The 26,359-nt window shown below is 39.0% G+C and overlaps 1 protein-coding gene across 1 annotated transcript in view; it reads right to left on the bottom strand.

The window, feature by feature from the left end:
* The window catches only part of brinp3a.1 (bone morphogenetic protein/retinoic acid inducible neural-specific 3a, tandem duplicate 1), a 318,764-nt gene that overhangs the window by 85,850 nt on the left and 206,555 nt on the right, over positions 1-26,359 (bottom strand). The gene's annotated exons all lie outside the window — the stretch shown is intronic.

Genomic DNA, 26,359 nt, shown 5'->3' on the forward strand with positions numbered 1-26,359 from the left:
ACTGAGGGAAAAGTAACGGAGGGAAAATTGTACAAGCAAGTAGAAGGTGCATGATTTTGCATAATTTGTCGCTTTTTTCTTCCAAATACTTTAATATTACTTCAAAATGAAAGGAAACTATTTCTATAAAATATGTCAGTCCTTCCAAGCAAATTTTTATCATTTTAAATACTTTTTTTTTAAAAAAAAAATCATGTACCTTCATCAACAGTTCAAAGATCGAATAACACAAGATATGATGAAATACATCCATTTATTTACATGATTTGCAGGTCTTTGAAATTTGGGAAATAATTTTTGTTCCATGTTTCATACATGGTCTGTTTAAAACGTATGTAACTTTAGAACCAAAAATGGTACAGAAAAAAGGTAAACAGTTTCATAAACTAGAGTACATATGTATCTGTTGAATACATTTTTATATTAGATGCATTAACTTTAATTTTTGGCCTTGCTGTTTACTTCTGCTTGACCGGGCCCAAAGGCCTTTTGTCTTTGCACAACTCCTTATTTTTGGCTCGTGATACCAAGGCAAAGTACAGGAACTGACAAATAAGGGTCAAATTTTGAGCTAAATATTTTTTGCATACAGTGTCTTCATTATAGCAACCAGTTGTCAAATTTTGGGAGCCCTACCTATTATACTTTTGTCTGGACAAACAGAAACTTCCAAGTAATTTTTCTCAGTTTCACAATCTGGTGAGTTAAGGTCTTTTGCCTTTGTAGGGCAAATGTGCACTTCCTGATATCCAATCTAAAAAAAAAAAAAAAAAAAAAAAGACTAGATGCAGACAGTATACAGCAGATATATTCTGACAGTGAATCAGGAAGTGCGCGTGACCACGTCTGGTCTCAGAAAGTTATGAAAAGTGCCTATAAACTAATCGCAGTGATAAGTTGTTGAGACAGGAAACATCAGGTACAGCATCTTTAATGAGTACCGTATTTTTTTGACAAGAAGATGCTCCAGAGTATAAGTCACACCAGCCAAAAAATGCGTAATGAAGAAGAAAAAAAACATACAGTATAAGTTGCACCAGACTATAAGATGCACTTCCAATGTAAGTAAGTATAAATATAAGTTCCATCCAATGACTTCCAGGAAAGTTGCATGGCGCAATCTCCCTGTCGTCACAAGTTTCTCGCTCACTCCAAACTTTCTTTCTGCTGCTCATTTACTGTTTTCGACTGCATATTTCGCTACTTGCAGCTTGTAAGCAGCAAAATATGATTTTCTTTTTGGGGACATTTCTGTTGAGTCTTGTCAGTCGTCTTTATAAGTTTGTTTAAATTTTACATTTTCAGTGGTACAGAAGTAAAGGTGTGATCGACTGACATGATACAGACAGGACAGAGGCTCTTTCTGCAGGAGACAGGCGCAGTAGAGTGAAGTGACAGTGGTACAGGAGTAATAGGAGCTGCAGCTACTGACACTCAAGCGTAGAGCGCCCTCTCATGACTGTCAGTGTGAAAATATTAATACATAAGTCGCACCGGAGTATAAGTCGCAGGAAACACCCAAAACATGAAAAAAAGATGACTTATAGTATGAAAAATACAGTAAATTCTTGTCACAATGGAGAAAGTACTTATTTACCTGGAATGTTCTACAGTATGGCATTAAACCTATGTTGCTTTAACTCAAATTTCAGGTGTTGGTGCTGGTAAAAAAAAAAAAAAAATGCAAAGGAAAACCATCTCACAGTGGGTTCTCCTCCATGCAGACTGGATCTACACTTTTATCTGGTGTAGTTGTCTTTGTGGATAAGTTTAAAGCCATATTGAAAAAAACAACAAAAACATGGTATACAAAATACTAACATCTAAAACAGGCGGTGGTGCATCTATTAGAAAAGTTATCCTCAACTTATCAGGAGCACTGCCTAAAGATACAACTTACACGAAAGAGCGTAGACTTGTCAAAAGTATCGAAAATCAGATACGACCAGAAAAAAAACACTTTATTATATTTATTCGCGCTTACACCTTATCTTCGCTTAGGTTAATTAAGCAATCAGTAGTAGCGCAGTGAACTCAAATGAACTGGCTCACTTTCAAACCCAACTTTCCTCTGTTTGAACACTATCTGGGCATGATCTGACTATTTATTTACTGGCACGAAAAGTTGTCTTAGTTTAATCCCTGAGTACTGCCTGCGAGGCTCTTGTAAACCCAAATATTTGTCTGAATAAACAGTAAACAGAAGCGTTCTTGATAATTTGCATGCTTTGTAACTATTTCAAACCCCAAAAGATTATAAACAAGTAGAATATAGCTAAAGTATCGAAAACATTAAAAATCTTGAAAAGTTGGTATGTTCCTTCTCTTACTTGGTTGTCAAAGTTAACATCAAGTGAAGCCATCCACACTAACTTGGGGATGGTCTTGCCAAAAAACGGGACAGCAGTATGAGCAGGTGGGAAAGGGGATTCAACCATAAACCTTCAAGTTAGGAAGCGAGCGGTTTGACTACTTCAAATTTAAGACTTTTTTAAGACCTTTTGAAGATGACTTAAATGAAAATTAAGACCAACATCGCACCCATTATGCGGGCGAAAAACACCAGATCCAATTCTAGTAATGACCAACCAACTACTACATCTAGAATCTAAGAGCCGCTGTGGATTAAACCTACACTTCCCCATGATCCATCCAACGTCTTCCTCCACTCTACTGATTGTTTACTCATTGCCGCCGGCGCCAGAAACCAAAGTATTGTTTGTGCAGACTCCAAATTAGACGTTTTTCACATTACATGATTTCACGTTGTTGTTTTTTGTTAGTTTTTTTCCTCCTTCCATTTAACATTGCATTGCAGCCCGGTTAAGTATACAAAAAAATAGAAATTTAAGACCTTTGTGAAAAAAAATCATCTTGGACAACATAATTTAAGGCTGTTTAAGGCCTTAATTTAGGAACATGGAATTTAAGACCTTTTTAAGACTTTTAAGACCCCCCGCGGCAACCCTGATACTGTATTGATCTCGAGGGAAATTCAAGTTTTTCTGCGGCAAGATTTCCACGTCTCAGTGTCCTTTGCGTCTCAGTCAAAGGTCTCAGTGCAGTTTATCAGGAGGACTGGACTGGTCAGGGAGGGTTCAGTAGATCTTGTGGAAAAGCCATCACAGCAGTGTCGATCAACAAGAAAAGGTGTCGTTCTTACTCCAGTCTGGTGTGTCAGTTGGTGATAAAATGGTTAATTCCCAAGTATTTCTTCTGGAAGGTCTTCTGCCACATTTGCTGCCACATACACTACCGGTCCAAAGTTTTTAACACCTTAATTTTTCCAGTTATTTATTGCAATTCAAGTCGTGCAAGTCCAACAAAGAGCTTGAAACGGTAAGATCTGAACAGATAATGGTAAGAACTGAACAGACCGAGGTTAAAAAGAAGATAAAAGATAACAAAACACAAGTCCAAGCTCTGCCAAAACTACCTCAGGAAAAAAGAAAACAAGATGATAAACTTGAAAACATGATGTGTCCAGCACAGTCTCCAGACTTAAACCCCATCGAGCTGTTTTGGGATGAACTGGACAGAAGAGTGAAGCAACCTACAAGTGCCACATATTTATGGGAAGTTTTGCAACAGACTTGGGAAGAACTTTCTGAAAAATATTTGATTTCTATTGTAAAAAGAACGAGCCATGAGTGTGTTCAGCTGTTATATCTGCCAAAGCTGGACACTTTCATGAATCAAAAATTTTGATTTTGGTCAACAGTAAACTGGAAAAAACTGGAAAAGGTGTGGTGTTGTAAAACTTTTGACTGGTAGTGTATGGTGTAAAAAGCCAGCAGCATCTCAAAGGTCCATAGCCAGCTCCTTAACTAGTCTTGCACAGTCTCCATGGATACGGGAAAAACACTTCAACCGAATCCAGCATCCTCTTGCTTGTGTCCTTTGACCTGCACAGGCTGTACTTCTTAGTTGGTTAAAATCCCATGATATGATGTTAAAAACTGAGCTCAAAAATACCCAACTCCATACAAATATACAACAACTCACCCTTATGAAACAGATAAGCCTACGTTTCTGTCAATCATCATATCATCTTTACATTATTTCCTTACGACCTCTTTTATATAACTGTGATATACTGTATTTATAGTACGATATTTATTTTTTAAACTTGTTATATATACATTTATATAATTTATGTTTTATTGACACCAATCTCTTGCTTTTTTCTTGCAACCTATTTAGAAGTAGGGGTGTAATGATATCCAAGTCTCACGGTATGAACCTCACGATACGATATTTATAGCGATATCGTGGGAAAGCTCACGATACGGCGGGGAGGCTCACGATTTGAGATGTAACAATATCAAAACAAATCTCTCGGTACGATATTTTCACGATATAAATCTCACGGTACAATACTTATTTAGACTAATATGCTACTTTTTAGTCTTAAAATGCCTTGACAAGACTTTATCCAAAGAACTAAGACTTAAAAGTGCTTAGAGCTGTTATTTCTTCTTGTAGTCTGCACTGAAATGGAGCAAAGGATCATGGTCTATGTAGTTCCCTCTGTCTTTTTTAGTTACTGCTGCACCATGACTCTTAATTTAAGCAAAGAGACTTGTAATTCGATGTATTGTGATGGTCCACGATATTATTGTGAGAACTTTGATGATACATATCACGATATTTCGGTTATTGTTACATCCCTATTTAGAAGATAACATTTTTTAATATATATTTTTTCACACTGTGTTATTGTAATATAAGTAATTTCCCTTGTGGATCAATAAAATCTAAGTTTAAGCCTAAAAAAGTTTCAAACACTGCTCAGTGTGTGAGGGAGCCACCAAACCATTCTGTGTCCTGGCTTGGATAGTTTTACACTTCCATAGGTAATTTCTAAGTGTTAAGTGTTAGTTTGAACCAATTTCTTCAAATGTATACTGTATAAGCAGATATTAAGATAAAAATTGTTTTGCTGTTCGCTTGCTCTGGCCTCTAGCATTAAATAAACAACATTATAGAGTTTAGTTTGTAAAATAAACATGGTTCATTCATGATAAAAAGTCAAATTTATTCTTTTGAAAGCGTTAGATCATAGACTTGTTTTCATGCAGGCATTTTAAGGATCACTCAATGCCTTTAATGCAAATTTAATGCCAAGCAGCTTCAATACCAGAGCAAACGTGTACTTGCACTCTTGCTCTGTTTGAAATATTGATACTGTGTGGAGAAAAGAACATTATCAACAAGGCAACCTGAGGACAAAACAGTGTAGCTCAGCGTGGATTAGGCTCTGGTAACTTTCTCTATTAGTACAAGTTTATTTCACCTCAAATGCACTGACTTTGTGACGTTTTGTGAGGTACTTAAAGACGCGTTGTGTAACTTTTGTAGTTGGGGGTCCGTCACATGCACATCTCCACAGATCTGACCTGTAACTTGGTCTGGTTTCGTCTCCGTGAAGATGGAAAGGTTTAATGGCATACTGTGAAACTTTCCAGATAAAAAGCTATTTAGAAAAGCATTTGACAGACGCTCCACCAGAAAAGTTACACAATGCACCTTTAACATCAAGTTACACTAGAAGATTGAGTGGGTGGGAACGGGAATTGAACCTTAAACCTTAGCAAACCCTTAAGGTGCTCTCAGTGTGTCAGTAAATATGTCAAAACAGCATTAAGTACCTGGGTAAATATATTTTAAAGGTCCTATATTACGCAAAATTGACTCTTGTGAGCTTTAAAAGGTGCAAATTTGTGTGTAACTTTTCTGGAAGATGGTCCGCAACCATTTTGTTTCCATGGAAATGTTATTGCTTTGCCTGGGCAATAAGATATAAGATATAAGACATATAAGACGCTGCTCACAATAATAATGCATGATTTTCCAAGGCAATGAGAGCAATGAAAACATCCATGATCCAAGGCTATGTTCAGACTGCAGGGCTTAATACTCAATTCGGATTTTTTGCGAGGTCATTCTCATTTCCAATTAAGTGCGACTTGTATGTGATCTCCAGTGTGAACTTTAAACGCCCCAAAGGTCTCCCGCATGCGCATTGGAGGACACGACGACGTTACATGCAGCGAGTGTGATCAGTGTTTAAGGAGCTCGGCTCAACATGGACGCAGCATTGAGCATCTGGAGATTTTAAAGCTGCTGTCAGAACTAGGGATGTGCAGTCGATGAAATTTTCTTAATCGATCGTCGGAAGAATTAACGATCAATTATCTATTAATCATTAACGTTTTTATATTAAAATGATCATCATTATTATTACTATCTGCACTACTAATGTGCATAAATAAATTCAACTTTACGACATATAAACCGTAACAACTCTAGAGCCACATCAGCCCGTTTGACATTATAATGTGTTTAATGCAGTTTTGCGCAACTCTCACAGAAACAAAACTTAAAACCGCATCGCTAATTTGCATAAACTAAGCGAAGATAAAACTACAGCTCTTGTGTCGCTGATGCGGTCAACTTCTGTCAGATTAAAAGACATGACTCAGTGGAATACAGGTTAGTGTGAACATATTTGCGTTTGTCAAAACCAGGACACCGTACGGGGGGAGGGAGGTGGGGACTTGTCATTCGACATTGCGCGACTCTCACCTGGCAAAGCTTTTTCCCACTGGACACCGAAACATATGTGCTGCTTTGTACACTGTGCACATGGACTCACACTTGTCCCGAACGCAACGGAAAGCGTGGAATTTCTTGTACAAATCATCGTTAAATATGCATTTGTGCTTCGGTACGTTGCAGACTGACCGACTGTTTGTGTTTGCTCGCTCCTTCTGAGTGCAGAGAGACATGTACAGACCTGTTTGGTCACGCTACGCACAGCAACCTGCATTCGCTTTGTCGATTAAAATGAACGTAATCGATGAAATTCTTAATGATCAGTTATCGATTATTTGACTAATCATGCCCATTCCTAGTCAGAACATGTACAGCTTATTTGTTTTAAGGAGGAGATTGAGAAGCAGAAGGACGAGGTTTGTTTTGTGGGGCAGTGGAAGCAATGTCCGTACATGGAAGATGGATCATTTTAATGCCTTACTGCGGAACAATCCAAGCAAAGCAATAACATCTCCACTGAGGCTACGTTTATATGGTGACGGTCTGAACAGAAGACGCAAAAGTGATGTTGCGTCTTTACTAGGGCTGGGTATCGTTATGAAGCTGCCGATACGATACATAACTCGATATACAGGCCACGATACGATACACACCTCGATATAGTGCTTTTTCGGTTTGATACGATATATTTCAAATCAATTCAGTACAGTTCAATAAAAAATAATGGCTAATTCATGGCCGTGACACTAAAAGTCTTTGTGAAACCACTTTTTGTGCAAAGTTCATATGAAACACAAACATTTTAATCCTGAAAACAGTGAAAATGTCAAATGTGTTGCATAAATGAGTTTTTTTTTTGCTCTAAACAAGCAACAAAACTGTAGCTGTAACAAAAAACAAAAAAATAGACTTGGCGATATATCGATACAGCAGCCCACAATATCGATACTGTATCATTACATTAAACGATACGATATATCGATATTTTGATATTTTTGCACACCCCTAGTCTTTACGCTTTTTTCCTTGTTTAGACGAGCGTTTTCGGGAGGAAATCTGAGTGCATACTGTGACGCAAAAGTGTGTGGAATTCGATTGGGTGTGCATGCCAGGCGTCTCGGTGGTGATGTATGTGACGTAAACGCGTACACGACGTGAGCAGATCTGACCACACTTTTGCATCTTGGGCAGTGTAGATGGAAACACTACGGCAGAGCGATAAAATATTTTGTCGTTTTTACCCGCAAGCGTTCTCGTCTAAACAGCCCCTCAGACTAGAAAAGTTAGATAGTGCACCTTTTAGCCATGTTATAATGTTGTTACCTCCTCAAAAACATACCAGGAGTTGTGTTTTGTTTCTTGTGATGTCACGAAGAGGTACTTTTCATGCCTTTTGAGGACAACACAGTGCAGCGCAGTGGAGGATTAGGCTCTGGCGACTTTCTCTATTAGAAAGAAGTTCATTTCACCTCAAATGCACTGAGTTTGCGAAGTAGTTAAATTGTTTTTTATGAGTTTTTATGGGAGAAATAAACGTATCTTGCTCCTCCACCTGACTTTCAGCTGTGACCATCACTATAAAATAATGCCACTTAATTGTACGCGAGATTACCAAAGTGTGGCCAGCAAAACAAGTCAGCGATTACGCAATTTCTTTATGTCGTGCAGATACAAAGAAAAGCTGGACATGCATACTAAATACTTGATGGGTACTGGACTAAAGGAGCTGTTAACTTGAAAACACCCGCTTCGTGACATCACAATGTGGAACAGAGCATTTTGAGCTTTGGTGATGTAGACAAACAAATAATAAAAGATGACTCAGACATGTGTGAATGATGTTTTTGATGCGCACGAGAGTTAATTTTGCATAATATAGGACCTTCACGGTAATGAGACAGATCTGTACCATTTCCATCTTCTTATAAAGTGTTTTTTTATTGTCCAAGAAGCAGGAGGTGCACTGTTAGCATGATAGGAAAAAATTAAGCAAGTGCAGAACAGGCAATCGGTTTAAAACAAACTATGATCATAATGTTAATGCAAGATAGAAGCACATTTTTTGAGTCAATTTTGGCCCATACTCCTACTTTTTTCTTTAAATTTGGGACTGTAAACCAGATTAAAATAACATTAAACCGTTTAGTCATTAATATAATATTCAGTCAGTACAATAGCTAGATAAACAGGTTCAGTATTACAACTTTGAGACAATGGACAATGGACTCTTTAAAGGTTCATTTTGTTTTTGATCCAAACTTATTTTCATCAGTTGACGTAGGTTTTGGCTGCTTCCTTAACCTGGTTTACATTTTTTCCTCGAGTGATGCAGAAAAGAGGGAGCCAATGTCTGTGTGAATGTTCATGGATGTTAGGCTACGTTCAGACTGCAGCCTGAAGTGACCCAAATCAGATTTTTTGGGCCCCTATGCGACCTGTATCTGATCTTTTAATGACAGTCTGAATGACGCAGATCCGATTTTTTTCAAATGCGACCCAGGCCACTTGGATATGTGTTTCTAAAACCGATACATATCCGATCTTTTCACATGCGACTTCACTCTGAACGGTCAGTTCGTCTCGTCAATGGAGGGAAAGTGAGGTTAGTGAGTTAGTTAACATTTGGGGGGATCGCTGTATTCAGGCTTATCGGAACCGGGTGGTTTTTGAAATGATTGCCAAAGAAATGGCAGAGTGCGGCTACAGGCGGTCCTGGCTCCAATGTCAATGAAAAATAAAGAGCCTGCGAGCCAAATACAAGGAGGCTAAAGACTCAAACAAACGAAGGGGCTGTGGATGTGTAACCTGTCCATTTTACGAAGAACTGGACTGTATTTTGAGAGACAAGCCCAGCATTTAGGCGACTTCTGTAAACACTGAGCTCACTTGCTGTGTGGGACGTCGTCGTGTCCTCCAGTGAGCATGCGGGACACTTTTGGGGTGTTTAAAGTTCACACTGCAGATCAAATTTATTCGGAAATGTGAACAACCTCGCAAAAAAAAAAAAAAAAAATCTGAATTGAGCATTAAGCCTTTTAGTCTGAACGTAACCTTAGTTAGCTTTGTTGTGATGATGTTTATGGCGACATCAGCTTCCATTTGGCACCACAGTTTTCTAACGCGGGAGTTAGTGATTGCGGTTTGTTTTTGCTCCTTCCTTTAGCCTTCCTCAGAAATGTCACTTGATGGTGTAGTGACGTGTCTTGTTGGCTGCTTTACTCACTTTTGTCAGACGGTAGTGGAATCTTACGCCCCTGCTGCCCGACGCCTTCTCCAAGACTCCAACCTAAGTGTGCGATAATGCGTATGCTCTGTCGTCCCGATTCACGCTCCTCAGATTTCGTTTGTGGATCTCGATGGCCTCTCTGATCCAGCGCTTTTGCCACAAATGCCCTAACCTCGTGCAGCAAGATGGATTTTCCAGATATTCGTGTTTATATCAAGAATCCATCTGGGCAGGCTCCCGCTGCTGTGAAACACGGTGACGCTGATAGATGAACTTCGGCCTACTTCAGCAAAAATATATTTAGCTTTTGAAAACGTGCAGAAGGGAAGGGCTTTGTGCGTTTGTGGAGAGAAAGATGTCTGTGCTTTTCTCTCAACTGGATTGAACTTAAGTTCCGCTGTTGTGACACTTCCACTAATCAGGTTTGTCAGGCGATTCCCAAATTGAATTATTAGAGTATTTTCTGATCTTATGATGTTGTTTCCTCATCTCAAACAGACCTGGAGTTGTGTTTTGTTTCATTCACGCATGTTTAACACACAAACCTTGCGTATTGTACTTAGGCAGAAAACAGAACACACTCTGTTCTACCTTGAGATGTCATGTGGCAACACTATAATCATTTGGAAAGGTTAAAGGTTGTGGTTAACTTGAAAACTACTGCTTCATGACTGAAAAATGACTTGAAAACTACTGCTACAAGGTTGAACAGAGCATTTTGGGCTTTGAAGATGTAGACAGACTAATAATAATGGATTACTGAAACTTGTGGGAAACAAACAAATTCCAGGTTTGTTTTTAATTAGGTAACAACATTTTAACCCTCTCAGGCTCAAATTAATTTTTAGTATCAGGAAAAATATGATATTTGGAGAAAATTATAATATGGGGTAGTAATATACAATCCTGACTTTTTGTTTGAGAGAGACCTTCACATCCAATGTGTTCTGGGATGTTGCAGATTTGCAGCATTGGTCCGGTGTGGTAAATTAACTCTGAAGACTGAAAATGATATGAATGCTAACTTTATGTGTATACCACTTTTCATAACAATGAAAACATAAAGCAGAGTGTAACAGAGCTTTACAGTGGCAGAACAACATCACATTTTCGTGTGGTGCTCCAAGAAACAATTTTTATCCTTTGTAAACAACAAAAGTACTTTGCACTTCTGGTAGGCCGTTTGTGTGTAGCCGTTCTTACACAGTCTGCATCGTCCACGTTTATCAGCATGGATGGAAAAAAGGCTCCTGAATAAAAAAGGCTCATAAAATATGGATGAGGAGTAAGTAGGTAATTGGCATTTAGCTGTTGCAAATCTGCAACGCCTGCCTGGAGAGGGTTAACATGGCTTAAAGCTTCGCAAGAGTAAATTTTTATAAGATATAACTTTATATAACTTTATTCTCTGGGGGCCACATTATTGCTCCTGACTGTGATGGAGGGCCGGGGTTGGGTAGGCTGTGTAATAGAATTGTATGACCCAGACCCATGACCAGCAGCAGGCCTCAGTGTGTAGAAGAAATGACTCGCCTGGTGCAGCCATCCACAATACTATAACAACACATAATTCCTTGTCAGGTGACGGAAATTTGGCGGCAAATGTAAATACGTCATATAATTATTTAAATATAAATATATATTTTTATTGAAAAACTCAACAAAATACAAGATGCAGATGTATTATTTGCCAAAATGTAGGCCATGACAACTTTTGAGTTTTGCTTCATAGGGCCAATTCCGGTGGTCGGGGGCAGAGGGGCTGCGGGGGCCGGAGTCGGTCCACGGGCCTTAGTTTAATTATCCCTGCCTTTAACCAATATCCCAGCTGGATAAGAGACTATCGGGATCCACAAACAAGTCCAAGGAGCATGGATGGAGACACGGGCTACAGTCCTGGAGATTGTGATTCAAAAACTCTATTAAAGATGCATTATGTAACTTTTCTGATGGAGGTGGTTCCATTAATTGCTTTTCTTCATGGAAATGTTATCACTTTGTTCAGAATGTTTCACAGTATGACATTAAACCTTTCTATCTTCATAGAAACCAAACCAGACCAAGTTACAGGTCAGATCTGTGGAGAGGCGATCCCACTCACAGTCAGAACGCCTGTTTTTCTAGCCATTTCTGAGCTATAAATCCTCCTGTACTTGAATAAATGTAGACCTTTAAACTAAGCTGTCTTGTATTTATGTATTTATTCAACTACAGGTGTTATTTATTGCAAAAAAATATCTTAATATTCATTCTCAGTGGGGGTCGCCTCTCCACAAATCTAACCTGTAATTTGTCTTGCAAGTCTCCAAAGAGTTTCTTAAATTTATGGTTCATATTATGGAACATTCGAGGCAAATCTAGAAAGAGACAAGCAGATGATGGACTCTCACTTTGCTATGGAATTTAAAAACTAAATGTCGATTATCGGCCACAGCAGCAGGCCAAAAATTGGTATCGCCTCACTAATAATAATAAGAAGAAGAAGAAGAAGAAAGAAGGAAAAAGAAAGAAGGAGGAAGAAGAATCCATATCAATCCATGCCTAGTTTTGAGCTCACGTCTGAAAAAACATAAAACGTTTTTCTCACATTAAATATTAGTTTCAGATTACTTTCATTTTGACAAGGTGTTTTTGAGCTATAAAACCACCTGTGATTGAATAAATGTAAGGCAGAGCTGCTTAATGTCATACTGAGGAACATTCTAAGCAAGAAACGAGAAGGTGACGGATCCGCAACCAAAATGTTACACCAGACACATCAATGTATATCTGAATGTGTGAAATGACAAAGTGGCAGAGAGCTACATCATGTGTCTGGTCAAAATGAGTCTCATGTGTCAATATAAGCCAGACAAAATACTAAAAATACTACAAAAACTACGGTAATGGCTGAATTTAAACTGAAATCTCCAATTACACCGAGCCTTGTTCATTTGAAGTGCCTCATACCACTCCACCCTCCACCCCTCCATCTCCTCAACTAATAAGCCTCAATCACCTCTGTGGTCCCTTAATTCCCATCAGGCCCGGCGGCTCTCCCTCCAGAAAACCTGCACCCAAACTAATAAAGCCACTCATCAGTGTAAAATCTGCTCCACTCTGCGCTCTTGTTTGCCTTGTCTGGGCCCTGGCTTCAATCACGCCTGACAATATCTTGATTTAGAGGCCTGTACCGAGCTCCACGGGCTGCTCGGAGAAACAGCCAAACCCAACGCAAATCCATCTCCAGAACTGCCATCCTGGAGTTACGACCTCGCCAAATGGGAATGTTGGATGCTAATATTATTCCATAGGTCTCGTATGAGTAACATGGACTGCAGGCTCCATACTGGCAGAAACACGCGAACGGGGAATGTATGCAGCAGAAAGCACAGAAGTTGTTTTTGTTCAGCTCAGTCTAAGACAGTTGGATTACATGTTTCTGAAAATCACAGCGAGCAAAGTGAATCCATTTGAAAATCATGTACACAGAAACTGAGCTGGTATGAGAGATCTCTGAGAAACAACGGATAATACAAGTATGGCCCCGTTCACACTAGTATGTATTCGAGTCGTTTTCGTTGCAGATACAGTCTTCGTCAACATTAATCCGATGGAAAACGGCTCCAGAGACTGAACGATCCTGTGCCGGCAGCTCCTACGAATTCATCTGAGTACAGATCTGATCCGGCACTGTGTGGACGCCAGAAAACACTGATACACTGACGTAGGTCTATGCGCCGCAAAGTAATTCACCGCATAAACGCTAAGGGGCAAGAATATATGGCTACGTTCAGACTGCAGCCTGAAGTGACCCAAATCTGATTTTTTGGCCCCTATGTGACCTGTATCTGATCTTTCAATGACAGTCTGAACGACACAGATCCGATTTTTTCAAATGCGACCCAGGCCACATGGATATGTGATCCTAAAACCGATACATATCCGATCTTTTGACATGCGACTTCAGTCTGAACGACCAAGGCGCATTCATCCGACCTACATGTTATCAACAAGCCACAAATGTACACAAATGTTCTTCTCGTCATACGAAAATTGTTAATGAACTCCATGTCACTGACGCGAAGCACATCACCACTCACCACTCTTGGCTACGTCTCCACATCCACACGTTCCTTTCAACGGACTGCTCCACAAAACGCCAGGGCCAAAAACCTTGTCCTTCTCCTTCTCAATCTCCTCCGTATAACAAGTAAGTTGTTCATGTTCTGGCTCAGGTTCGAGAGGAACTTTAAAATCTCCAGGTGCTCAATGCTCGCGTCCATGTTTGGACAACTTCCGTAAACACAGAGCACGCTCGCTGCAGTAGATGTCATCATGTCCTCCAGTGCGCATGCAGGACACTTTTGGGCCGTTTAATGTTCACACTGGAGATCACATACAAGTCGCATTTAATTGGAAATGTGAACGACCTCGCAAAAAAATTGGATTTTACAAAAAAAATACGAATTGAGCATTAAGCCCTGCAGTCTGAACGTAGCCTAAGTCCATTCATATATATATATATGTATATGGTCTATGCATAAGACATGCAGACGTATAATCTCTGACTCATCCTTAGCAGAACACCCCTCTGTCACCGAAAGAACACATATAATCCACTGAGTCGTGTCGTTTAGTCCGACAGAAGCTGAACCGCATCAGCGCATAAACATATGCATCCTCCTTCAAGGTCTGGTTCCAATTCTCTTTCTATTGAAAAATGCTCAGGCTTGGCATTCTGACTTTAATACGGACCTATTATACAAAATCGCAACTTTTAACCATGTTGCAGTGGTTTCCCCCCGTCACCATTTACTCACAAAAGTTCTATCTGGAGTGATTCATGCATGTTTGAGCAATCTTTAATCATTCAAAACCTCACATTACTCATCAACTTCTGTTTTCACCCACTGTGATGTACACTGCTGGTCAAAAGTTTTAGAACACCCTAATTTTTCCAGTTATTTTTTGCAATTCAAGTCGTGCAAGGCCAATTGAAAATGGTACAAAGGTAAGAACTGAACAGCCAGAGGTTAAAAAAAAAAAAAGATAAAAGATACAAAACACAAGTCCAAGCTCTGCCAAAACTACCTCAGGAAAAAAAAAAACAAGATGGTAAACTTGAAAACATGGAGTGTCCAGCACAATCTCCAGACTTAAACCCCATCGAGCTGGTTTGGGATGAACTGGACAGAAGAGTGAAAACCAAGCAACCTACAAGTGCCACACATTTATGGGAACTTCTGCAACAGACTTGAGAAGAACTTTGTGAAGAATATTTGATTTCTATTGTAAAAAGAACGAGCCACGAGTGTGTTCAGCTGTTATTTCTGCCAAAGGTGGACACTTTCATGAATCAAAAGTTTAGAATACGTTTTGGTCAAGAGTAAATAGTGGAAAAAATTGTGGTGTTCTTAAACTTTTGACCTCTTTCTCCAATTTTATTTTCTTAAACGGCGATACGATCTGTAGCTCTCCATACAAGAGCTGACAGACTCTTTATTGTGATGACGTTTATGGTGACATTAGTTCCCATTGGACACCGTAGTTTTCAGCGGACCAGTTTCTTTAAAGATGAATATTGTGATTTAAAAGGTCCAAATTATAACATAACGATCCAAAGGCGTCATAGATTATAACTACACAGCAAACACAGGTCTTCTTTAAAATGTTCTTATTAAATTATGAATCATATTGGATCTCTGTTGGCTGTTTTGCCGGGAATATTTCACATGGTATAAAACTTCACCGTCTTCTCCATGGAGACGAGCAAATGACTCCACTAAACTATTTGCCGTGGCATCCATCATGTATTACTGCAATTTTATTTGTTTTATTATGAAAGCAATTTTAGTTCACTTCTTAATAAAGATTGAAAGGATAAATCGCAGAGCCCCGTGGGTGCACAATCCCGGGTGTGTGTGTGGAGTAGAGACGGGTGATATATCTGTTCCAGTATCAGTATCAGTTTATATGGATATGAAGTCTGCGTCACAATGGCTGATATGTGTTTACACAAATAAATAAATTCATCAAAATAAAGACATTTTTACAAAATAATACAAGATTGTTATTTTAACTTAGAGGTGCACTGTGCAACTATTTCTGGAGAGGGTCCGCAACCTGTTTGTCTCCATGCAGATGTGAATGCTTTGGTTTAAATTGTCCACAGCATGGCATTAAGGGACAGTTCGGAATTTTGAACATAGGGCCTCATTTCCTAGGTTATGTTTACACTGAAACGAATCACTGTATCGGAAACGATTTGTGTCCAGACATGTCTTTTCTGTGTCCGCAAGCCGTCCCTTTTCCACACAGCTTTGAGCAGATTTGTTTACGTTTTACAGACATTCAACTTAAAACCACATGGCTAATTTGCATAAACTGAGTGCTCAAAAACAGCTCGCTCCTTGTGCGCTGATGTGGTTCAGCTTCTATCGGTCTAAAGGACAGGACTCAGTGGAATATGAGTGTTCTTTCTGTGACAGAGGGGTGTTCTGCTGATGGTGAGTCTGTTCTGTGCTTCTACCGCGTTAGAGATGGTTCATGTTAAACTTTTCAGAGATTATATGTATGCAGGTCGTACGCATAGACTGTATATATGCATGGACATATATTCTAGCCTCTTAGTGTTTTGGTGGTGAATTACTTCGTGGTGCATAGACCTACATCAGTGTATCAGGCGTCCACACAGTCCTGGATCAGATCTGTACTCAAATGAATTCGTGGGAGCTGGCGGCACCACATCGTTTCGTCTCTGGGGTCGTTTTCACTCGGATTAGTGTGGATGAACACTGCATGCACAACGAAAGCGACTCAAATACGTACTAGTGTCGAATTTTACACTAAATTGTACTTTAAAAAGGCATGGTATATTTACATATGAGTAGTTATATAAGAGTTGTAGAAACGCTATAGAAATGCTGACGCTGTTTAAATCCGGGCTCAAAACTTTTCTGTTTAACTGTGTGTACGACTGAAAGGTTTTCATTCTGCACTCTTCTCTTTAATTTATGTGTCTCTTTTTAAAATTTTAATCTTTATGATTATTTATGTTTTGATTTGTTTTTATTATGATTTTAATGTATTTCTTATTCTGTAAAGCACTTTGAATTACTTTGTGTATAAATTGTGCTATACAAATAAACTTGCCTTGCCTATTTTTTTCCTTTTTACATGTCTTGTCAAGGTCTTAATGTGAATCACAAAGTCTTCTCAAGTCACAAGGCTCAAGTCTTGGTCTGTTTTATCAAGTAAAGTCTCAAGTCCTAAAAATAGTGGCTCAAGTCTGACTCGAGTCCAAGTCACAACTTACAAGTCCCCACCTCTGCAGAGTGCACAATTAAGATAAATTTATGGGCCTTGCTATGGAATATAAAAGCTAAATGTCGGTATCCAGCAGGCTAAATACTGGTATAGACTCAAAAATAAATAAATAAATAAAAATTAAAATAATCTGTTAATCCATATCAATTCATGCCTAGTTTTGAGCACACGCCTGAAAAACAAACAAAAAAAACACACACACACAAATGTCACCTATGGCTACAGGCCCTTTAGCGGCAGATTTTTCTCACACTGAATATTAGTTTCCGATTACTTTCATTTTGAGCACACTGTAGATCTATAGCGCAACCATTCACACTCGTTTACAGTCACACATACGTGAGCCTCCACTGTCCGGAGTCATAAAGCAGTCCATAAACGCAGGAGATGTGAGTGCCTCGCTGTAATACAGAGAAGAAGAGAGACGCCATCGATCGGGACGGGCCAGTTTGACCTTGAGTCATGATCCTGCAGCGCTCAGCCAATCGGGATCCGCCGCTGCCCCGCACACACACACATGCACACATACACACACACACAATGAGGCTTTTATGTGATTACGGACGCGATGATTTCAGAGGATTGTGGTGGTATTGACCCCACGACGCAATATATTACTACTATCAATATTTGTGTGGGTCTGAGTAAGTGAAACAGCGTAATCAGGCTTTACTCCTACTTTGTAATAGTTAAGGCTAATACTGGTTGTTGTATTGTGATTTCCTGTTACTGGGGAAGGCCAACACATGTATATTTTGTGGTATGGGGACCGCTGCCTGCTTGTCTCCATGGAGAAGTTGTTGCTTTGCCTAAAATATTTCACTGTATTGTATCAAATAGAGCATTTATTCAACTACAGGTATTTTAATTGAGGCAAAATTCCTCTTAAAATATAAATTCTTGCTGGGAACAGACCACAGACGGTGTAAAAAATTAGACTAAGGGAGTCTGACGTCATTCACAGCTTTCGGATCCAAACAAAAGAAGAACAAGAGGCCAACGGTTATATGAGCAAATTTGGAGCCAGGTTTATTTACGGACAAAATAGCGAAATAAAAACAGTTCACTCATGTAGGGCGGGTTAATACGAACATTTTAAAATCAAAATGACGAAGCTCACTGCAGCATTTGCAGAAAAGGGAGATGATTTTTCAATGTAAAGTCAATTAGAGCCAGAGTCGATGGAGTCGGAAGTGCCTCCACGTTCACTTTTTAATTGAAACACAGCGGCTACAGGAGTGCGCTAAGCTGTACTGGTTTCATCAACTTGTCTCTAAGGAGATGGATGGAGAGGTTTAATGCTATAGGAACATTCCAGGCAATATAGTTACCGTATTTTTCAGACTATAAGGTGCACTTAAAATCCTTTAATTTTCTCAAAAATTGACAGTGCACCTTATGTGTTATTTCTGATTGTGCTTACTGACCTCGAACCGATTTTATGTGGTACACGGCGCTCAAAAATCTGTCAAAATGTTTTAGTATGACTTTGGTAAACTACGAAGCCGCACCGCTTGATGGATTGTCAGAGCATGATGGGTACTGTAGTCAGGAGCCTCGCAGAGTAAAAAGCGAAGTATAGTTCTGCATTGACTCAACACACACTGCCGCCTTTAACTTCTTGGGTTCTTTTTAAAGACAGTACAGTAAAGTGTATTTACCTTGTTGACATGTTTCGGCTGCTGCTGCAAACCATCTTCAGAACTGTCCCGTTACTTCCTGTAGGCGTGGTCAATCTGATGGACCTGCAGGTCACTCAGACTGACCACACCTCCCGTCGCCCGGTGTTCTCTGGAGGAGGGTGTCCCTGGTGTGTGAAAGGAGGAACGCTCCGTCATCACGGTTCATGCTGTCCGTGCCTCGTTTCTTGATTTCAGTGGCCTCCCTCATCCAGCATTTGAACTTGTTTTCCGATCCAATGACCTGCGCCCCGTCCCAATCCAGAATGTGGTTATTTTTTTCACCGTGGTCTGATATTTCTTTTATCAGCAGCCAAAACATGTCGACAAGATAAATACACTTTAATATATTGTCTTTAAAAAGAACCCAAGAAGTTAAAGTACATAAGAAGTCAAAATGAACATCTTTGGCTTAACACACTGCCGCCGTCGTCTTGTTGCCTTTGTTACAAAAAGAACGCACATATTCCACTGAGTTGTGTGTTTTAGTCCGACAGAAGCTGAACACATCAGCGCACAAGGAGTGAGCAGATTTTTTCAGTGCTTATAGTTTATGCAAATGACGTTAGGTTAGGTTAGGTTAGGTTGCTTTATTCGTACCCGTAGGTAAATTTGCTTTGCAGATTTGAGAGGCAGGTTCCACATTTGAGTGTGGAGTGACTGAATAATGAACTGTAAAGCTCTTTGGGTATCTTGAAAGGCGCTATATAAATGCTATCAATCAATCACATTTCACATTTCATTCATCCACAAAACACATTAAAAAAACACAATTACAAAATAAAGTGTTACAGTGCTCCAGTGCAGAAAGGTTTGTTCCATACACAACCAATTAAGTTCATCCATCACGCTTGGCTAAAATCACAATAAATATTAAATATGTTAAAAACACACAATCTTAGATAAATAGATTACAATTTATTCATAAGTACAATAGCAGCCGGAATGAAGCTCCTTTTAAAACGATTTGTTCTAGATCTTGGGACTAAAAGTCTCTGACCAGAGGGAAGCAGCTGAAACTCTGAGTTTAGTGGATGTTGCACGTCTCTTAAAATACTCTGGGACGTCCTCTGTAAGCCTCTGTGAGCCATGTAGTTTTAAGTTTTGTTTCTGTAAAACGTATCAAATGTGCACAAAGCTGCATGAAACACATTATTACTCAACATATATTTGAGTCCTCCTCGTAGGAAATACATTTTAATTATGAAGGGGGAAAAACTATTAAAACTAGAACACGGTGAAAAGCTCTGAAAAGTCCAGTTGGCATAACAGGTCTGCTTTAACACCAGAGTCGAGTTACCGTGCCAATCCATCCATTGTCAGTTCACCCGAGTTGTTTTCGGGAACTTTCTCCCTGCAGAAGAGGCTCGCGTCTGTGCAGTGTTCAGACATGCAGAGCCCAGTGGTTTTCAGACAGGAACATCAGAAGTGAGGCCGGATCAAAGCTCTCACAGCCCCATGTCTGCTCACCAAACACTCACAGAGCAGAAAAGATACAGAGAACACCTCCACCATCCAAGCCAGCACCAACCACGAATACTAGATCATGGGTCTGGATAATACTGGGTTAGGGAAAAAGTACACTTCTAGTCAAAAGTTTCAACACTTTTTCATTGATGTTTCTTCTTTATTTCCATGATTATTTACATTGTAGATTCTCAGTGAAGGTGTCAAAGCTAAAAGTGTGCAAGTGAAGGTGTATGGAGTTTAAAAACACAGTGGAGCACTTCCTGATTGTTTTTGTTTGAGAAGAACTCAAACTAAATATGCAGAATTTTTGTGTTAAAGTGTCTATGACGGATTTTTATGATTTTTTTTCATTTTGACTTAATTTGGTAGAATAATACCTGTATATTTTTACACAAATAAAAAAAATTAAAATTAATTGTGAAGAAAAGTTGAAAAATATGTTGAAAATGTCCAGACATCACACTAGGGAGAATTCTCTAAGTACAATTTATACGAAATAAAGACTTTTTTTTTTTTTTTTTTTCTGATACGTTAAACATTCTTTTAACAAAATCAAGGTGTTTTCTTATATTTGTATTTGTCATATAATAATTTCTGTGTACATTAGAGGAGTTTTTGTAGGTAAATGTTTCTTCTTTATTTCTATGATTATTTATATTGTAGATTCTCACTGAAGGCATCAAAACTATGAATGGACACATGGAATGTAGCAAACAAAAATTTGATTTGGAAAAAAAAAAAAAAAAGAAAAGAAATAGCCACACTTTGCTTTGATTGCTGTGAAGTAGGGATGTAACTATATCCAAATCTCACAGTACGATATTTATTGTGATATTTTGGAGAGGCTGATATAATTGTAGATGGGACACTTTTTTGCTTTTAAAATACCTTGACAAGATTTTGGTGTGAATTATTACAGTCAAAATCTCAAGAATTCAATTAAAAAATATATTTCTCCATGTTGTTTGGACTGAAATGAATCATGGGATATGTAGTTCCCTATGTTTATAAGCTGTTGCTATTATAAAACCATGTATTTAAGCTTCAACTTGTAATTCAATATATTGTGATGGTCCACGATATTATTGTGAGACTTTTGACAATACAATATCACGATATTTTGGTTATTGTTACATCCTGACTGTGAAGTGAAAACCATTTCAGGAGACTTCATCAAGAAAATCGCTGGGGGAAGGTCAAGGAACTTGCAGCGCTTATTTTTTTTTCTTTGCTACACAATTCCATACATCTTGCTTCATATATTTGACGTCTTCTTTGTGTATATCAAATGTAGAAAGTGGTAAATTTAAAGATGCATTGTGTAACTTTTCTAGTGGAGGGTCCGTCAAATGCTTTTCTTCATGAAGATGTTATTGCTTCGTCTGGAATGTTTCACAGTATGGCATTAAACCTTTCCATCTTTTTTTTGAGCCACAAAACCACATGTAATTGAATGTAAGCTTGACCCATTTAAAGTCATATTGTGAAGCATTTAAAGAAGAGCAATGGCATATCCGTAGAAACAAGCAGATGACAGACACCTAACCAAAAAGTTACATATTAGTAATGCGCCTTTAAAGAAAAAAATATATTGAAAAAGAAGGCATGTCCAAACTTTTAACTGGTAATGCATGTGAAATCCTACAAAACAACAACAAAAAGTCTGTGTACATACATATGTATTTCAAAATGCAAATTCACAGAAGAATAAATTAAAATCAGGTACAGAGCCCTTCGGTATTCAGTACATCTAGAATACTGAATAAATAATTTCAAAAAAACATCCGTCAAACACGCACCCACGGGCAGTATAAGCTTTGTAAATACCAGAGACTCCAGCACTCGCCCACACACTCTCCATCTGCCCTCACCACTGAAGGACACGCACAGGGACATATGGACCAAACAAAACTAATATCGTCTGTATACCCAAAAGTCTCATCTGCCAAAACCAGCGTTCATTTACCAACTACAAACAAGACCACAGCTATTCTGAGCCCACCAGGCATCCGTCCAAAAAGATGAAAACCCCAAAATGATTCCCTCCCATTATTGCATTCTTATTATTGTCGTAGTAAAACATGCACGATTAAAGTGCAGATGAGAGGTGTTCATGGTTTTCTAATTATATCTTGCTTTGCTGAGGTAGTACCTGTGGTCAATGCCGGGTCTGGACATATGAAGAACAGTGTGATTGGTCTAACATAAGGGTGTTCAGACTAAGGTCCGGGGGCCAAATGTGGCCCTCAGACCAATATTAATTAACCTCCTGCTGAATTGGCCCAACTGATCATAACTAGAAATGTAGCAATACCAAAATATCATTATATCGTATCGTCAAAAGTCTCACAATAATATCGTGGGCTGTCACAATATATCGAATAACAAGTTCCTTTGCTTAAATTCATGGTTTTATAGAAGCAACGGCTTATGATTATTTATGTTTTGATTTGTTTTTATTATGATTTTAATGTATTTCTTATTCTGTAAAGCACTTTGAATTATTTTGTGTACGAATTGTGCTGTACAAATAAACTTGCCTTGCCTTGCCTTGCCTTGAACATGTGGAACTACATATCCCATGATTCATTTCAGTGCAGACAGCATGAAGAAATATGTTTTTTACTTGAATTCTTGGGATTATGACAGGAATAATTCACACCAAAATCTTGTCAAGGTATTTTAAAAGCAAAAAAAGTGTCCCATCTACAATTATATCAGCCTCTCCGAAATATCGCAATAAATATCGTACAGTCAGATGCATATTGTGATATCATACTGAGAGATTTGGATATCGCTACATCCCTATTCATAACCAGAATCTTTTCCTACAAGTGTAAGTACTTCTAACCAGTGGCAAAAGAAGAAATTTAATTTGTCAGCTGGACAATACAAGCTAGTTCTTCAGTTCTGGTCAAAATGCTGGTGGACACTTCCTTTTATCTGAGTGCAGGGAGGAGCTAACTACAGTGAAACTACTCTGAAACTAACACATCTACTTATTTACAGTTTCTGTTTGTTAGTTAGGCCTGTTGAACTTGCACTGAGTGTGAATGTGAACTGAGTGTGGAGTCATGTTAGCAGAATCATTCAGTTCCGTAATGGAGCTTTCACACCTTTGGGCCTGACCTGGATATTCTTATTGTTTTCTTTCCTTGTTTTGATTTAGCTTTGAGGATGAAGTTGTAAATAGGAGACAAATGGTGTCTGAGTCCCCCATTTCTGTTTAAGAAAGGATTGTCTTTGTCCAGTTGACAAATTTAATTTCTTCTTTTGCCATGGATTCTACCTGGACGACTAAGAGATTTTACACAGTTCTAACCAATGTGAATGAACTAATGTTTCAACACCAGACTGTGGCCATCCACTTTGAAATGTGGACACCTGTTAGACCAGAGGTGTCCAAAGGTTTTTTTTCCTGAAACATATTCAAACTCCCCCCTGCAGCCACGAATTTATATAAAAAAAAACCTGTAGACTATAATCAGAGCAGTTATGTGTGATGTCATGTAGTACTTGAAAGTGCAGACGCCACTGGACACAGCACAGTTTTTTGACCAGAAAACTGAAAATGTACCTAGTCTGGACTAATATTCCCAAAAATTCACCAAGAACAGTAGTCAATACTATTACAACACCATGTACACAGTTAAGTACCAAACAAAAATAAAAGGTTTAAAGTTTATTACCACTTTAAGAAAATAAAAGTAGACAATGAAATAACTACAGAGCAATGATGTCTTGAATAGAGGAGAATAAAGGTTACTCAAACCTGCATGAATCACTCTGAATTCAACTCCGACAGGGTAAATGAGAAGAGAAAACTATTATAACATGGCTAAAAAAGACAAGCAGAGTCTTACCTCGTTCACCATCTACAAACAATACCCCGGCAATTGTGAGCTCACCGGGCACCCGTCCAAAGAGATGAAACCCCAAAACCATTCTGCCCCATTACGGCTTTTTTATTATTGACTCAGCGCAACACAATTAATTAAAATCTCGAAATGTTCCGCGGGGAGACCAAGATTAATTTCCAACACAGACAGATGTCCAAGTTTAAAAGGGAAAATTGAGCAAATGCAAATCTTTTTCCATGCATAGAAATGAGCCCATCTGCAGAAGGTCCAGCGGTGCCGAGCATGTGTGCCAGGCAGCCGGCTTCATCAAAAACTGACCCTGGAATTAAAAAAAAAAAAAAAAAAAAAGGGGAAAAAAATGTGTTCGGAATGTTCGACTCTTCAAGGAGATTTGTTTCCAGCGGTGAGATTTAAAACGCAAATTTCTGTGTTGCTATGAAAAAAAAAAAACGGTTCGGGTTTGTGTTTGATTTTCTGCCTCAAATTTGACATTTGTGACCCTTTAAAAGTTTTCAATTACCGGCCAAAAGTTTGGACACACGTTGTAATTTTTCCTTCTTTATTTTTATGATTTTTTTACATAGTAGATGCTCACTCGAAATATCAAAACTTTAAATGGACACATGTGGAAAGTAGCAGACAAAAAATAAACTCAATAAACTTGTTTGAGATTTTTGAACCCTGATTTGCATTTTTGGCATTTCTTCACCTTGACATGTCACAAATGTGAAGCGAAAATCATTTCAGAAGACTTCATCAAGAAGCTCACCGAGAAAAGGTCAAGGGTTTGCAGAGATATTAACAAACCAAAAAGTGGATAATTTAAAGAGTCAATGTTACGCTTAGATTTTCTGATCTATGTTATAATGTTTCCTCATCACAAACAGACCTGGAGTTGTGTTTTGTTTCATTCACACATGTTTAACACACAAACACTGCATATTTCAGCTCCATAGTTGTTCTCTCCAACAGAAAACTCGTAGTTCCACCTTGTGAAACCAGCGCCAGGGACAAAGGAAAATAACACAAACAAGATGTGAATAAATTAAGTGGCTTTTAGGCTACGTTTATATGATGACGGTCTGAACAGAAAACGAAAAAGTGGCGTCGCGTCTTCACTTTTCATTCCGCGTTTAGACTAGGGTGACCATATTTCCGTTCGTGAAAACCCAGACACCTTACCTTGGGTTGGGGGGTGGGGCCTCTCACCTCGCAACCTGTGCACATGGCCTCCCACTTGTCTCGACCAGGACTGAAAACGGGGAATTTCTTGTACAAATCATCGTTAAATGCACATTTGCGCTTCAGCATGTTGCAGGCTGACCGACTGTTTGTGTCTGCTCGCTCCTTCTGCGTTTTTGAGAGGAAATCTGCGTGCATACGGTGAAGCAAAATTGTGTGGAATTCCATTGGGTATGCATGCCAGGTGGCTAGGTGATAATATATGTGACGTAAACGCGTACATGAAGTGAGCAGATCTGACCATAATTTTGCGGCTTGGGCAGTGTAGATGGAAACACTACAGTGGAGCGTATTCAACTTTTCCACTCTGGAGGGTGGTTTCAGATTTTTGTGTTTTTAAGCCCCAAAAACGCCATCACCGTCTAAATGAAAGGCACTTCCGATAAAATATTTTGACATTTTTACCAGCACAAGTTCTCAGCCCTTGCACCCTTACGAAGTTAATGTAAGTACAATAATAAAAAAAGTGTTTTTACATAAGATAATAAATCAGAAATTCCCAGTACAACTAAACAATAACTCTAAGTGGATAAGGCTAAATCAAAAGTAAAATATAAATGCTCAAGGGCCGAGCCAAACTGGCGAAGTCACAAGTGTTTGGTCGATCATGACCTCTAGTGCCTCACATACACACATATTCACACTCTCACGCTCTACACCATTACATTAAACAAGGCAAACGAGACACATGTCTAGTGCCGAACGTGGCAAGTTGACACTGTCGTCCAGCCGCCAGGACGAACAGGCACACATCGCTTTTACTGGACGAAGCTCTGGCACATTCAGGCAAGGGATTGGAAGAACAGAACGTCAGTACTCCAAGTGTGTGGAATTCCTTTGGGTTTGCATGCCAGGCAGCGAGGTGGTGACGCTAGGTGGTGATGTATGTGACGTTAACGTGTACGCGACGTGGCCAGATCTGACCAGAGTTTTGCGTCTTGGGCAGTGTAGACAGAAAGGCTACGGCGAAGCGTATTCAACTGTTCCACTCTGGAGGGTGGTTTCAGATTTTTGCA

This window comes from Boleophthalmus pectinirostris, unplaced genomic scaffold (genome assembly GCF_026225935.1).
Source record: "Boleophthalmus pectinirostris isolate CB_2022bp ecotype Guang Dong unplaced genomic scaffold, ASM2622593v1 HiC_scaffold_7, whole genome shotgun sequence".
In the NCBI taxonomy this organism is placed as follows: Eukaryota; Metazoa; Chordata; class Actinopteri; order Gobiiformes; family Gobiidae; genus Boleophthalmus; species Boleophthalmus pectinirostris.